This window comes from Neofelis nebulosa, chromosome 7, assembly GCF_028018385.1.
Source record: "Neofelis nebulosa isolate mNeoNeb1 chromosome 7, mNeoNeb1.pri, whole genome shotgun sequence".
Taxonomy (NCBI): Eukaryota; Metazoa; Chordata; class Mammalia; order Carnivora; family Felidae; genus Neofelis; species Neofelis nebulosa.
In genome coordinates, this window is record NC_080788.1 from 13694831 (window position 1) to 13711217 (window position 16387).

The following is a 16387-nucleotide window of genomic DNA, read 5'->3' on the forward strand; positions in this document are numbered from 1 at the left end:
CTTTAAAATTCCAATTTAAAAGTATATGGATTTAAAATAATAAAAAGGGGGGGCCATCATTATTGTGAGTTCCAGTTGAGCTGCAAAGGTGTGGGTGGTCAGATCTTTCAATATTCTTGTCTCTTCAGTCACCATGACAGCTAAATTGTTGGTAAGTGTGATGAGAACATGCTTTATAGTCAAGAAGGTGAATTTCTCAAGAAATAGACTAATATTGAGGTTAAATTAATTGATTGAAAATTTGGAATAAATGCTTTCTTAATTTCCTCATGATTAACCCAGACCTCTGGGAATAAAGACACTTTTTTTTTTAATGTTTTTATTTCTATCCTCCCTAAATCATCTATTTGGTAGTAGAGATGCTTTTGTTCCTCATAATTACTTTTTTTTTCACTTAAAAGAAATGTTGAGTTTGTTTTTGGTTCCTTCCTTAATTTATTTCTTTATAAGTATTCAAATTGTGGACACTGGTTTAAAGAGCTTTCTACTAGGTTAACAAATGAGATTGCCAATATATGATTCATGGATTGTATAAAAAAAGTAATTTCATGTGGTTCCACTGAATCTATAGGTCTTGAGGTTGGTTACTGGCCAAAAGGTGAGCTTAAATCTCCTTTTGTAGGCAACATCATATAATCTTTGATTCCTAAAGATACCCTCTATGGCTTACTACATTAGTAATAATTTGAACTCAATAAAGTGTATACATTTCAAGCAGTGGGAAAAGAAGGGAATTAGAGCATGACTTGTATTGTGGAAAATATTCAAAACAACCAGTTGAACATCTTGTCTTAAAACTGTACTGAACTGAGTACATACTGGTAAGACCATTCATGTTGAAAGTGGTGATAGAGGGGATGAGAAAACCAACTCATTCAAAAGGAGTCTGTTCGGTGGTTAGTAATAAATCTACCCAATATGGCTGTGAAATCTGTCGGGATGAACATGGGGAACTCTCTATTGTTGAGAGAACTCCTTAGTGAGAGAGAACATTGAGAGAAAAGGGACACATTTGATGAAATAGCTAGAGATTCTCATTACTTCCATATTATTATCACCAGGGGAAATTGGAAAAAAAAAAAACGTTAACTGGGAGTTTCCCATTGTCCTACTTTTTGGAAATAATCGTGTGTACTGAAACATCGTTCTTGGTATTAACACACAGCCTTATGGCTAGAAATGGTGGGTTTCAAAGAAGCAAGTAGTCTGGAAGGACTAACAATGGCTAACAATGGCCAACAGTGGCTAACAATGGCCACCTCCTCCAGGCTCTTGGAGGAGACCTATTTGCCAGTCCTCTGGGAGCAGAGAGGAAATGGATCCAGAGTTATAACTGAGGCTCATTTCACTGGGAACAGCAAATAGGTAAATGGGGCGCAGATAACCAAGCACCTTTGGATTGCAGAAGCCAGCATTACATCCTGGAGTTAAAGTAGAGATGATCAGACAATTAATTAGAAAATAGAGTGGTTAAGCCTATCAGTCAGGGTTCCATCATTGGAGTAGAACCACCAAGTTGGTGGGTAAATAGATACAGACTCATAGCCATAGATATGTTATAGTGATCCCACCTTACAATGCCCCGTAGGGCTGTAGTCCTCCTGTCCACTGCTGGAGCTTGGAGACCGTGTGGCAGGCAGGAAAAGAAGATGGATAGGTGTATGAAGGTGGGTACGGGCACAAGCAGAAACCCACAACCATGAGCTGCAACCCACAAGGATGGACTAAAGTCTGATTCAGTTCTCGTTGCCTCTATGCTTGTGGTGGGTGTTGATGTGGGTGTCTTCATCATGGAACAAAACATGCACGTGGCCCAGAGTCAAAGAACCTCCGAGAGGGTTTTCTCCAGGAGAAAAGCGACCATGGTGCAGGGCTGTCTTGTGCTCAATAAAGAGAGTCAGCAGTCAGCAACAACATGTGTGGGCTACAAAATGGCAGCTGTTTCACTTCTGCTCTCCACCTCTTACCCGAGAGACTCCCCTGTGGCCCACTCAAGAAGGAACCACACAAGTAATGAAATTTTGGGCAATATAGTGCGGCCTGGGCAAATTGACACATTACGAAGCCATTACAAAAGACTTAAAGAATTTGCGGGGAGCTGATCTCCAAGTATTTCCAACATTTTATCTGCTGGTAGGCATTCCCCCATCAACAGAGTGCTGGCCGCTGGAGACAGTAGTGGGAAAGAGAAAGAACAAAGGGTCAGGGACTGGCTAACTCTGCTTTATCCACCAAAACGTGATGTCTTACACTGCTTTGAGTCACAAGCCATGAAGGAAGTCAGTAAGACCAAGAATAGCAAAATAGGCAGGGCATCAAATTGGTTGCTAAGAGACAAATGTGCAAAGGTGGGCTCCTTATTCAAGAAACAGGATTCAGAAAGATTTTTGCTGTTAGACATCAGAACAGACTCCAGGAATCAAGCAAAGGTAGTAAAGGCAGTCTGTTTGCAGAACAAGTCCAAGCCTGGTAGACAGGGACCTGGGGTTGCTCCTCTTCTAAAGCCATTTCCTAGTTTTTGTAACTGAGCAAAATCAAAGTGGCTCCTCCCCAGAAGCCGACTTGTCCCCCTCGCCCTTCTGAGGCACGGTAATGCAGGGAAATGGAAACTTGGGATCCTCCTGGTGACCTAGGTGTAACCGATTGCCTGACGTAGGACATCATCCACAGGTCCTGGGAGTAAGCCTTTGTATAGTCTCTCCAACAGTACTGTCTTACGTACCAATAATAATGGGATACTGTCTCCTTTTCCCCAAACTGGGATATTATTTTGTAGTCATCCCGGTCACTGGACTCAAGGCCTCCCCATTTGGACCAAGAATAATGCATGTTACCCGTGGAGCCCAGACTTTGAGCAAGATGAAACACCTACACGTGCCCTTGTGAGGTCTTTCTTTGCAGAGGCAGTGAGTGGGTTGTAGTTGTGTATTTTATATCAGGCAAGAAAATTATTTTCAATAAATATAAAGTAAAATAGCAGGAACATGGATGCTGAGTGGCCATAATTGAACATGAGTGGGTATGTACTGTTCTTGTCTGCTCAATATTCCTTCTTCTTTAAAAAAGTGGACTCTTCTTCCAATCTTTGATTTAATGGGAACTTCAATCATAGCCTTGGTGACTTCCAGATCAAAGCCATGACATGGAATGTAATGTTTTCTCCCTTCCTTCCTCCTTTCCTTTTTTCCTTCCTTCCTTCCTTCCTTCCTTCCTTCCTTCCTTCCTTCCTTCCTTCCTTCCTCCTTCCCTCCCTTCCTCCCTCCCTCCCTTCCATCCTTCCTTCCTCCCTCCCTCCCTTCTTTCCACCCTTCCTTCCTTCCTTCCTTCCTTCCTTCCTTCCTCCCTCCCTTCCTTCCTCCCTCCCTCCCTTCCATACTTCCTTCCTCCCTCCCTTCCATCCTTCCTTCCTTCCTCCCTCCCTCTCTCCCTTCCATTCTTCCTTCCTTCCTCCCTCCCTCTCTCCCTCCTTTCTTCCATTCTTCCTTTCTCCCTCCCTCCCTCCCTTCCTTCCTCCCTTCCTTCCTTCTTTCCTTCCTTCCTTCCTCCTCCTTTCCTTCCTCCCTCCCTTCCTTTCTCCCTCCCTTCTTTCCTTCTTTCCTTCCTTCCTTCCTTCCCTCCTCCTTTCCTTCCTCCCTCCCTTCCTTCCCCCCTGCCTTCCTTCCTCCCTCTCTTCCTTCCTTCCTTCCATTATTTATCATCTCCCTCCCTCCCTCCCTCCCTCCCTCTCTACTTTTCTTCATCTACCTATAGATATCTAGAGATGGATATAGATAAAAGTGCATGTATGTGTTTATATATATGTAAACAATGCTCACTTTCTGATAAGTGTGCTACTGAGTGTGCGTGCAGGACTCTTCCCTTTCAATCCGGCTCTGGCCACGAAGCAGAAACCATCTTCAGAACCATAGTCAGAAAGAACAAGATCCCAGGACAAGGAGAAGCAGAGCTGAGAGTCGAAGCTGCCCTGATGATAGATCTTGAGACTGTGGATAGAGCTATGTCCAAACTTGCACTTCCAAGTTACTTGAGGCAACATATTCCCTTGAGCCACCTTGAGTCTGGTATCTGATACTTTATCCATAAATGTCTCTCTGCCCCAGTTTTTGTTTGCGTCCCGTGTAATCCCCCCAATAAAGCAGTGCGTGGCATTCTCTTCTCTTCTTTTTGAGTTAACAGACACACTGAGAGTGTAAATACAAAATCCGAGGTCACATAGTGTGTTAGTGGCTGAGTTGGGACTTGGGCTCGGGCCCGGAGGATTCTGCAGCGCAAACTCATTCCTTGCGTCCCTCGAATTTTTTGATGCTCCGATAAATAAGACATCGCCTTGACTCCGAGGCCCAGACAGCCAGTGGCACCAATGAAGAGGCAGCCACGTTCAGACATGATGCAGACAGAAGATCGTTTGGACATGCCACTAATTTTTTAAAAGAGACAAAAAAAAAAAAAAGTAAATGTATCCAGAATTATGTTGAATAAGCATAGTTATATATGCATTAGGTGTGACTCTTTACATTTTACGGAGCACTAAGACATACACTGTTTTCTTAATAAGTCGCTTTAGTAATTTTGGGAAGCTAGCATTGTAATTATCATGATCGTGCAGAGGCTGTTTAAAAGCTCAGAGAGGTACTATTTCTTGCCTCCTGCTTCAACGCCAGGAAGTGAAAAAAGCAAGATGTGAACCCAAATGTTCTGCCTCCAAGCCATAGCTCTTCAATGAACAGGAAAAAACAGCATTTCTAACGCAGTGACCATTTTCCGTTCTTCTATATGTCACGTTTGAAACTCTGCTGGGTAATTCAAGTAAACATACTTTTCTCCCCACCCCCCCATCCGCGTCTACCGTCCACCTCCTCTTCTCTAAATCCCTTACTTACCCTAGGTAACCACTGACCCAGTTGTTAAGCCCAGGAACAAGAAATACATTGATACGGTAATGTCTGTGTTTCTGACTCAAAGGTACATCAAACGAAGCCACGCCGTGCTGTTGAACAGTCACTGCTCAAATTTATATCCCTTCTCTTCTCTTCTGTTGATACAGCCCTGCTGTAGTTTTTATCACACAAGTCCCTGTTTTAAAATTCATACCCTGGGGTGCCTGGGTGGCTCAGTTGGTTAAGCATCCAACGCCTGGGTTGGGCTCAGGTCATGATCTCAGGGTCACTGAGATCTCACTGAGACTGAGCCCCACATCCGGCTCCGTGCTGAGCAGGGAGCCTGCTGGGGATTCTCTCCCTGTCTATCCGTCCCTCCCCCCGCCCCCCCTTAAAAGGAAAGGAAACAGCCAGAAGAAAGCATGCCACAAGTTCCTGCACCAGAAGCCTGTGGCTTTTGTAGCTTCCCCGTCGGGTTTCCACGTATCTAACTTGGTTTGTGAGATCAAGGTTAAAAGACAGAGGGGAAACGATCTTAAATAGATAACGCTCTACGGAAGCATGCGATTTTGCTTTCAAAATATCCGTGGAAAAGAAAACACTTCAAAATGTGCTCTTTCAACACCCCCCAAATTAATATTAGCAAAAAGAAATGGCAATGTGCAACTAGTCTGAATTTTCGCACTAATGAAATTAAACGGGAATTTGATTGTGCTGTGTTACAGCTACACATCATGTTCTCAAGCATAACTTCTGCAAATCTGTTAATTCCGCTGGTGATTATGTATGTGCATTTCAACACATCTTGCTGCCCTTTGCAATCTAGTACCATCGAGATGTTAGATTGTAAGTTCTTTTCTGCTTACTGAGATGCATTTCAATCCCCACCTTTAATCAACTGAAGATTCCCACGGTGACTCAGATACCCACCCTGGTGTGTGTGCATGCGCGCGCGTGCGCGTGTGTGTGTGTTTTGCACACTCCCAATTGACGTGCAGTCACTCCCGTCTCTGGCAACTCAGGATGTCTCTGGTATTAATAAAGAATCTGTGTTGAGTTTCATTCAATTAAAAATGAGCGGGGGCGCGGGGTTGTTGGAATGGCTCTTTGTAGCTAAATCCTAGCGGGGAGCCCCGTGGCATGGCCCCTCCTGTCAGGGTCTATACGGGAAGGAGGAGCTCAGTGAGGCGGAGGGAAGGCAGCCAGTTGGTAGGAGACGCCTCGCAGCCCTCTGACCCTCGGGTTAAACTGCTGTCTGGGCTGCTCAGTCTGGTAAGCCGAGTTCCAGGGAGGGAGGCCTGCCATTTAGCTGTCAGTGTGCCAACGCCTGGACCGCATCACAGGAAAACACAAAGGCGAGATCTTCCTAATGGCTTTCTCCTTCGGGCCCCCCTCTGTCTGCAGCCTCAAGGCCACTCTGGTGTATACAATTTAGGGAGTTTCCAAATTAGCGAGGGACGGATGACTTCTCTGGACCATCCCAGGGAAAGTCAACGAGGAAATGTGCTTCCGGAACATTGTACCTCAGGCTTTTATGTGGTTACCGCGGCCAAGAAGACGGGGACGTGTGCTCCCCCAAAGTCCTGCTGTCGCCATGAAGAAGTCTTCAGCCCCAGGATTTAAATGAGTGGCAGAGAGAATCTCTACCAGGGGTCTTCGTCAGGGACGAGGGGAGGGGTGGGAAGGAAGGACACGGTTGTGGAATGTGCTGGATGCCAGGAGGAGAGGTGGATACAGTGAGAGAAGGTCATTTGGCAGAGGGTAATGGGGCCAGAGACAGGGAGACACGGGGAGAAAGAGAGACAGCCACGCGAAAGGAATGAGGGAGACAGAGAGGCAAGGAGAGAGCCAGGCAGACAGAGACACGGGGAAACTGGCCCAGAGACAGAGAGAGACAAGGCAAGGGCAAGACGGAGGGATATACGGAAAGAGACACAGTACAGACAGAAGACAGAGCAGACATACAGACCCAGGAAAACAGAGGACGTGGAACCAAGAGGTCCTCCTGGTTGAGCTACGGAGGCAGACACATGCATTGGCTCTTTTTCCACCCTCCTCCTCAGAGGCCTGCCCCCACCCCCCTTCTTTTCCCTTCCTCCTCCCCTCCGTCTCTCCACTCTTTTCTTTTCATTGTCCTTCCTTCCGCGATGGCTCTCCTTGCGAGTATTTTCATTCGGTCACCCACTCATTCTACAAATATTTACTGAGAACCTGCTATGTTCTAAGCCTGTGTCTGGTCACTGGGAACAAACCAGTGAAGTGAACCCTAGTCGGGCCTCTCCTTAATTGAGGGTTTTGTCCCTTGGGTCCCCACCGCATGCATGCCAGACACCACGATCCTTTGTAGACCGTAGGGGCAGGAGAGCAGAGCCGGGGACTGATGTACTAGAAGAAGAAGGCCAGGGCAGTGTGACGACAGGATCTGCACGGTGCCCACGGTGCGGGGCATCAGGCGGGGGAGAAAACATCTCCCACTTCCCGGGTGTACACCTAGCGGGCATTTATTAAGAGCCTACTATAAACACCAAGCCCCGGGTCAGATGGCTTAGTATGCAATTTGGAGCTAGCTGGTCCAACACGAATGGATCTTTTTTTTTTTTTTTTAATGTCTATTTATTTATTTTGAGACAGAGAGAGGACAGAGAGCAGGGGAGGGGCAGAGAGAGAATCCAAAGCAGGCTCCGTGCTCAGTGCCGAGCCCGACGCGGGGCTCGATCCCATGAACCACGAGATCACGATCTGAGCCAAAATCAAGAGTCAGACACTTTAACCTACTGAGCCACCCAGGCGCCCCAACACGCATGGATCTGAAATCTGAGGTTCGTTCCCTGTTCCCCTCAACCAAGGGTGTGTCGCCAAATGCGCCGATGCTGAGGAGAAGTGCGGATAAACTAAGTCTGAAACCAAACGTTGTTTGCCTGTGGGACTCACTGAGGAGAGGTGGGCATCCAAGCAATGACGACCTTGGCCTCCTATCCCAGTTCAGTCTGCTGTTGAATGTTTTGGCTCAACGCCCACGCAACTAAGACCCCGTGACACCCACCAGCATGGGTACAAAAGTTACACTTCTTAGAGATGTGCAGCTGAATTATGCAGAAAGCAAGCCGCGGGGGTTCTCCAGTGTGGTCCCCCAAGGACGGCTGAGATCAGCGCTCGGGGTGGGGGGGGGGGGGGTGGGGACCGCCCTCTCTGGAGCCGTGGAAACACTCGAACAGGAGTCAGAGAGGAGAACGGAAGTGAGAGTAAGCAAAATGAGTTCTGCTTCCTGGACACATTGTCTCCTTTGCAATCACGTAGCTTTCGCTTAGGCTCCGTTTACACTGGCGTTAAGTGCTGCGGCGTGGCCTTGAACCGGCTCCCATTGGGGGCCTCCTTCTGGAACGTGGAAAAATCCTAGTGCAGTAGGTGGTGCTGTCTGCCTTCAAGTCAGTCTCAGACCAGACCTGGATCTTACACCACAGTGGCCTCCAGTTGGAGACCTCAGTTTATATTCCGGCAAACTCTAAACATTACCGCAACGTAAAAGAATGTGTGCTATTTTATCAAGAAGGTTTTTAGGTACAAACAGCCTAATAGGACCATTTTCCATGTTCTTCTAGAGCTGTTTGCTGACATCACCCAGGTGGCCTTTATTCATGCTTTCACTTATGCAGACCAGAAGATAGATGTTGAGTTGTTCTTCTGTGCAAGGGAATGGGGAGGATTCTTTCTGAGATTCTATGAAGAGGGACCAAAAAAATAAAAATACATAAAACCTAACTTCTACTCCCTAGTTTTCAAACGTGTTGATAAAATACATTAGTTGATTATCTGCCATATGGCAGATACTTGCTAATATTTTAAGAATTTTCACTTTCCCTGTGCAAATGGAGACTTTGAAGTATTACATTACTTGCCCAAGGTCTCACAGCTATGAAGGGGCTAAAATGGAGTTCAAGGCCACGTCTGCGATTTTAATTCTGTGGTTTTTTTTCCTCCTTGTAATAAAGTTATAGGGCCCGGGCTGTCGTAAGAGGAGGGAGATGCCTGGTGTGCTCACTTTTCACCCTGATAAGAGATTAGCAGAGAGGAGGAAGCAACGTATCAGTTAAGAGCAGAGGCCCCAGAGCCTGCCTTGCTGGCTTTGAATGCAGCTGTCACCTTGAAACAGCCATGCGACATCAGATGGATGACTTTTTTGTGCTGGATCTCAGTTTCCTCATCTGCGAAACGGGAATTGTAAGAGCACAGGGCTCTCAGAGCTATTGAGGGGAGTAAGATACGTACATAACGTGTGCGGGGGGAAGAGTGGTTAACACACCCGTGAGCACTCGATCTTTTTCTTACCGCGCTGAAATCATTACATCAGAAGGCTCTATGTGAGAAATCCCCTCGAGAATGGCGATTCAGGATTTCAGAGGGGGGAGAGATTGCTTCCACTAGAGTAATCTTGGAGGATGCATTTAAGTTTTGATAGGATTGCAGGATGTTGACAACGGCAGGTAATAATGTTTATAGCAACAGTGGCAACTATCTGGCTTTATCCAGTCCTTGCTTTATACCAAGTGCTTTGTATATATCTGCTCATTTAACTCTTGTAAGGATTCTGTGGGTTCAGTGATACTCTCGAGTATCATTTTGAACTGAGCCAAGCTCTTCTGTCCAAAGTCCTCTCGTTGGCAAGTAGCAGACTAGAGATTCAGTTCCAGGTCAGCCTCGTGCCCCAAGTTCATGCCCTTAGCCTGTGGGCAGCACCACGGGAGAGAGATCAGGGAACGGGCAAGGCAGGAAGTGTATGTGGCTCCATCACCAGCAGGCACCCCCGGCCTATTCAGAGCACAAAGAGAAATCCACATTAGCTCACACGACCTGCCTGTGTGGGACAGGACTTGAGAGCTAGGAGGGGCCAGAACTTAAACTTGAAGGGTCTTCAAGGACAGGCTAAAACGCTTGGATATGACGCGGCACTGAGCGGGGAACGCTTGTGATTTGGAGATTTGGAATAACAAGTGTGTTTGCCAGATACATTTATATGATAATTGAGAAGGAGCTCGAATGACCTATAGTTTGGTCAGACTTACATTTAAGAAATAGCCAATTTAGGATTAAATCCTTCTATAATCTTGTACTGTTGAAATTACAGGGTTATTTGTATCTATCCTACGAGAAGCTGTTGGGAATTTTAAATGAGTGAAGGAAAAAGGTGCCGGACAAGTGGGGAATTTTAAAGTGCCGGTGGGTTATATTGAAGTGCCTGCTTTGGCTTTTCATTTCTGCTGCTTTCATTAATTCAAATGCATGTACCTCCCAGGGAAGCATTTGGAAAATGCACCCAGACATTCTCTAGTGATAGCATGGGCTAAGACACTTCTATAGAGCCCAAAGAAAACTGAGCTCTGAACATGAAATTTAACTTTGCCTCGAGACCTCATTATTATCCAGAAAGATCCAACTACAGTCCTTTTTACGGCATACTTAAATACCTACGCCTCTCTCTTCACTCTTATCCTGTACAATATAATAGAGCATAAGAGATCTCTGCTGTCCTTCCCTGTTCTAAATTAATCTTGCCATATACCAGGAGCACTGCTAGTAAATGGCAGGAGACAGGGACCCAGGCTCCTTGTCTTTCAGCAAAGCAGGCTGGAAAAGAGAACTCATAGTTATAGTGGTTGTGGTTTATTTATTGTTTTAATGAGCCTTTGCTGCGTAACCACAACACCATTATGACGGGACCACACCACAAGGAGAGGAAGTTCCCGTACTCCTCTTCCTCACTGTCTTTTCATGTTGCTGGAATTCGGCTCCTCTTGGCTGTGTGCTCCATGAGCTTCCGGACTTGGCTGCCTCTTTGTTCTTATCAGTGATGCCCTCCTGTCTCCCATCCCTCCCTCTCCCCCCTCCCTTCTTCCTCCAGACCGTGAGGCCTCCAGTATCAAGCCGAGAAGGCGGAGGGGAGCACAATGAATAACGATTTTTGGACCTGAACCATTGTGGACAGAGATGTCGGCCAGGAAAGGGAGGCGGGGTAGTGGAATGTCAGGGTCCATCTTTCTCCTCCCTGCCTTTGTCCATCCTAAATAGAAACTGATATGGGTCACATGATGTCCCCAGGAGACCACAGTTATTAAGAAAGTGCCGATGGTATATTGAAGACGAATAACACAGAGGAAGGAAGTGTGTGCGTGCGTGTGTGTGTGATTGTGTGAATTGGCCTGAAATTGTACAGTGGGATTTCGTGCACTTTGGGGGAAACTTGGAATTGGGAGGAGAAGGTAGGGTGTCGCCAGAGAACAGGGATTCCAGAATCCCAGGACTCCCATCACTTTTCCATCACAGCGCTGGGTGACTTAATAACTCCCTCCCTGTTGCCTTCTACAGGTCACCCCACGTGAGCACAGCCCCCTGTGGTGTCCGTACGTTCGGTCCATCCACTTTGCTTGTGGGGCTCAGCCTGGCGGTAAAGAATGCAGCCTCGGAGTTGCACGCCCTTGAACTCGAATCCCATTCTCACCATTCTCGTGGGCACAAGGCTTGTAACTCCTCTGAACCTCGGTTTCCTCGGTCGTATGACAGGGAGAATAGTACCAAGACATAGATACTTCGCAGCGATTATTAAATAATGAAACATATGTAAAACACCGGCTAGATAGTAAGGTCTGATTCTTGTTCTCGTCTTCTTCCTCCTCTGATTTTTCTAGTTGTCATCCCTGCCCCCACCTCCTCCCGGGGAACTGTGGAGCATAAGGATCGGTTCCTGAGTCCTAGCGCAAAGGGATCTCAGCCACAGGGACTCTTGTTCGGTGTTGCCATATGCATAGAGGGGTGACTTTCCAAGTAGAGCTTCTCAAAGGCATGCAGGGGCTCCTGCGTGTCACCGATGGAAAGGAAAGCTAGAAATACAGTGCAAGGACGATTCTTTGGCAGTATCTTTATCCCCTGGAGCTCCAACCAAGCACTGGGTCCCCTCCCCTCGACACCCACAGTGATTTGAGGGCTCAGAGGACGGAGGTCGGAAATTTCGTTGAGTTACTGTGACTTAGAATGCGGAAGTGAAGCACACAGCACCGGATGACGACAGTGCCATTTGTTGTCTTTCCTAAAAGCCAGGATTTTCTTCAGAAAAGACTGCTACGCTAAGAAGGGTAGCTTGAAATCAATGTGAGTCCCGGTCACAAACAGAACAATGACCATTTATTTGTTTTACTTCTTTCAAAGAAGACTTATCGTCTGCCACTTAGGTACCGGGCGCTGGTAGAACGGTGGGAAACGAGACTGCCTCCTAGCGTCGGTTGCCAAATCTGCGGGGGCCAAGAATTCTTTGACAATCGCCCTGAGATTTCTTTGGACTCTGGGCTGCCCCCGTGACTGGCTTCTTGGGCTCACGGTGATGCCATGCCAGTGTATGGATTTCCGAAAGCTGCTGTAGCCACACCCTGGCTAGCTTAAACAGCAGACATGTATTCTGTCAGAGTTCTGGAGAAAAGAAGTCCAAGGTGAGATGTTGGCTGGGTTGATTCCTTCTAAGAACTCGAAGAGGGGAATCTATTCCATGCCTCTCCCCTGGCATCTGGTGGTTTGCTACCAATCTTTGGCTTCTAGATGCAGCACCCCACCCTCTGCCTCTACACTCACAAGTCATTTTCCCTGGGTGTCTTCACATCGTCTTCTCTTTGTTCATGTGTGTGTCCGTGTCTAATTTACCCCGTTTTAAAAATATTTAAAACGAATTTTTTTAATCTTTATTTATTTTTGAGAGAGAGACAGAGTGTGAGCAGGGGAGGAGCAGAGAGAGAGAGAGAGAGGGAGACACAGAATCGGAAGCAGGCTCCAGGCTCTGAGCTGTCAGCACAGAGCCCGATGTGGGTCTTAAACTTACAGACTAAGAGATCATGACCTAAGCTGAAGTCGGAGGCTTAACTGACTGAGCTACCCAGGCACCTCTGCCCTTTTTTATAAGGATGCCAGTCATGTTGGATTAGAGCTCACCTTAACTTGACTACATTTGCACAGTCTATTTCCAGATAAGTTCTGAGCTTACTCTGAGCTATTGGAGGCTACGACTACATCTAGAACACCCATAAAATTCAACACAGTCAGTATTTGGGCCCGCGTCTTAAGAGATCAACAACTTCTACCTCCTGTCTGTTGGAACATTGCTTTTGGAAACCAGCTGTCCTGTCATGAGGAAACCCAAATGGTCTGGTGGAGCTATCCACCTGGAGAGGAAGTGGAGCCCCCTCGCCAACAGCCCTGACTTGACTCCCCAGCATGACGTACCAAGATGGCTGTGCCTCAGCCATCTTGGAAGGGGATGGTCCAGGCCCTCCCTTGGAGTTACCACAAGGGACCGTGTAGGCAGCTGCCAGGTGCTGTTGCTGATGAGCTTGAGCCCACACTGAGTACTCGTGAGCCGAATAGATAACCTGGCTCTGTTTTAAGCTACAAGTTTCATGAGGATGGGTAACCATAATGATGTCGGTGAAAGTAGACATTAAACAAGTAGTTATTTGTGATGTGAGTAAAGGAGAAGCCCAAGCCCCCAGGGGAGTGTAAACAAGACAGCTACCTTGGTCGTGTGCTGGTCTGTTTGTTACTAAGTAAATGCTTTTGTCTGTACGGGTCAATTACAGGTGCTTTGCCAGTTTGCCGTTCCAGGCGAAAGGCATTTGTTCCTGCCTACCCGACTTCCTGAGAGGCGTGTAATTTGAAAACACCTTCACTCTCTTTGCATCTGTGTCTCCCTTTTGGGAAGAGGGGAGGGTGGAGAAGTACATCAGTGGGTGATGGCCGTGCCCGTCCAAAGTGAACTCCATTTGCTTTCTTCTCCTTCATAATGGCACAGAAAATGGAGCATAAAAATATCCCGCAGAAGGTTAAGTGCTCCGGAGTCGATGTGGAGGACGCGGAAGAGGCAATGAAGCGAGGGGCCGGGGTGAGCGGGGAGGGGTGAGTTCAGATGCAGGGTTTCGGTTTGGCTTTTTTGTGTTTGTTTTTTCCCTTTTACTACCATTCAGACGAAGCCACGCGATACGATAATTAATCGTAATGAGAGATGGGGTGGCACACAGGCGGGGGTGACCTCCTCTGCTGGGGAGACCCTATCAAGTCAGACAACCCAGAGAGGGACGCTCCAACCAGCAGACCAGGACAAGGCCATCTTGCCTACTAAGAAAACCCGAGGCCAAGCTATTTGTACCCGGACTCTGGGCCATTTTGATCCACGTCCTATGGTAGAGCCGTGTTGGGAGGCTGGGGTGTGTGTTTTGCTCAAGGAACCCAGGTGATCCAAGCTTGGGATGGCCCTGGAATTTTATTTATTTATTTATGTTTTAAAAATGTTTTATGTTTGTGTTTATTATGAGAGAGAGAGAGCGAGCAAACGGGGGAGGGACAGAGAGAGGGAGAGAGAAGAGAATCCCAAGCAGGCTCTGTGCCGTCAGCACAGAGCCTGATGCGGGGCTCGAACCCGTGAACAGTGAGATCACGACCTGAGCCGAAGTCAAGAGTCAGACGCTTAACAGACTGAGCCACCCAGGCGGCCTGGCGCTAGAACTTTAAACCTGGCGTCCCTGGTTCATTCATTTACCAGATTGTGTGCCTGACGCGTGCCAGAAATCGTTGTAGGTGTTGAGGATGGGTCCTCGAAGGCCTAGTCTTGGGACACATTCATTCTAGTAAAGGAAGAGACACGATACGCAAACAGCAGACAGGTAAGTATATAGACGTACAACGTTTTAAAATTTTTTTTTTAACATTTATTTATTTTTTGAGACAGAGAGAGAGACAGAGCATGAACGGGGGAGGGGCAGAGAGAGAGGGAGACACAGAATTGGAAGCGAGCTCCAGGCTCTGAGCCGTCAGCCCAGAGCCCGACGCGGGGCTTGAACTCACGGACCGCGAGATCGTGACCTGAGCTGAAGTCGGACGCTTAACCGACTGAGCCACCCAGGCGCCCATACGTACAACGTTTTAGAGTAATAAATGAAGTATTAGAGCTAGCGGTTCCTTTATTCAGACACCCCCTATTCGAACCCTGATATCTCCTTCCGACTTGCAGAATAAAGTCCAAATGACTTCTAGTGACATTGTAGAGCTTGCACAACCAAGTTCTTGTTATAGCTCCAAAATCACTTTTCTTTCTCCTTCCCTCCTTCCCCAGGACACACCCATATGTCTTGGCCTTGTGAGGAGGTTAAGAATTCAAGCTCTGGAGTTCAGACCGCCTGGGTTCAAACCTCGGCCCTGGCACTCACTAGCTGTGTGACTTCAGGTGAGTTACTCAACCTCTCTGAGCTGTAGCATTTTTTTTTTTTATTTATTTTTGGGACAGAGAGAGACAGAGCATGAACGGGGGAGGGGCAGAGAGAGAGGGAGACACAGAATCGGAAACAGGCTCCAGGCTCCGAGCCGTCAGCCCAGAGCCTGACGCGGGGCTCGAACTCACGGACCGCGAGATCATGACCTGGCTGAAGTCGGACGCTTCACCGACGGCGCCACCCAGGCGCCCCAAGTAGCATTTTTTTTAAAGTTTATTTACTTTGAGGGAGAGAAAGAGAGCAAACAGAAGAGGGGCAGAGGCGGGGGGGGGGCGGAGAGGGACAATCCCAAGCAGGCATTGTGCGGCCCGATGTGGGGCTCAAACCCATGAAGTAGGATGTATCCATCCTACTGCCGCATGGTAGAGTGAGCCGTGGACTGAGCTCGTTTTCCTCTTCAGGCACAGTCGATAGACGCTAAATAAACTACACTCAACTGGGGCACCTGGGTGGCTCAGTCAGTTAAGCGTCAGACTTCCGCTCAGGTCATGATCTCACGGTTTGTGAGTTCGAGCCCCGCGTCGGGCTCTGGGCTGGCAGCTCAGAGCCTGGAGCCTGCTTCGGATTCTGTGTCTCCTCCTCTCTCTCTGTCCTTCCCATGCTCATGCTCTGTCTTCCAATAATAAATAAAACATTAAAAAAAAAAAAAAAAAAAACTACACTCGACTCAGTGGTGCATCTTGCAGACAACGGTAGAGATCTCTAAGTGGGCACGATGCCATTTCACAGGGCTCAGAATGGGTAATTAGGAGACTGTCAGTACGACACGGGGAAGTATACTCTTCAGCTTTAAGAACTACGATCGGGGGCCACATTAGGAGAATCCGAATGTACCGCTTGGCAATGTTAGGACCCCAAGACAGAGCCGTCTTGAAAGATTGCCCCCCTCTTGCAGGCGGATGGTGAGGTGGCTTGGGCGGCTCTGGGAACAGTGGTGAGCCTTTTACTGTTTCTCTATCATGCCAGCAGGGGCAGAAAAAAAGGGATGAAATACTGAAAATAAAAGTTAATTAAAAAATAAAAGCAAGAGAAATGTCTCTCCGAGGCCACCTCTGTTACAGAGACCACCTGTCCTTCAGCATTTTCCTGTCTATAAACCCGGGATTGGAAGCCGATGGACTCTTCCGTTGGTTAATGTTTAATGCCTCCTGTCTGGTCACTGAGGTAGCTGTTCTCATCAGAGGCTGTTGCCCAGAGAAAAAGTGAACAGTG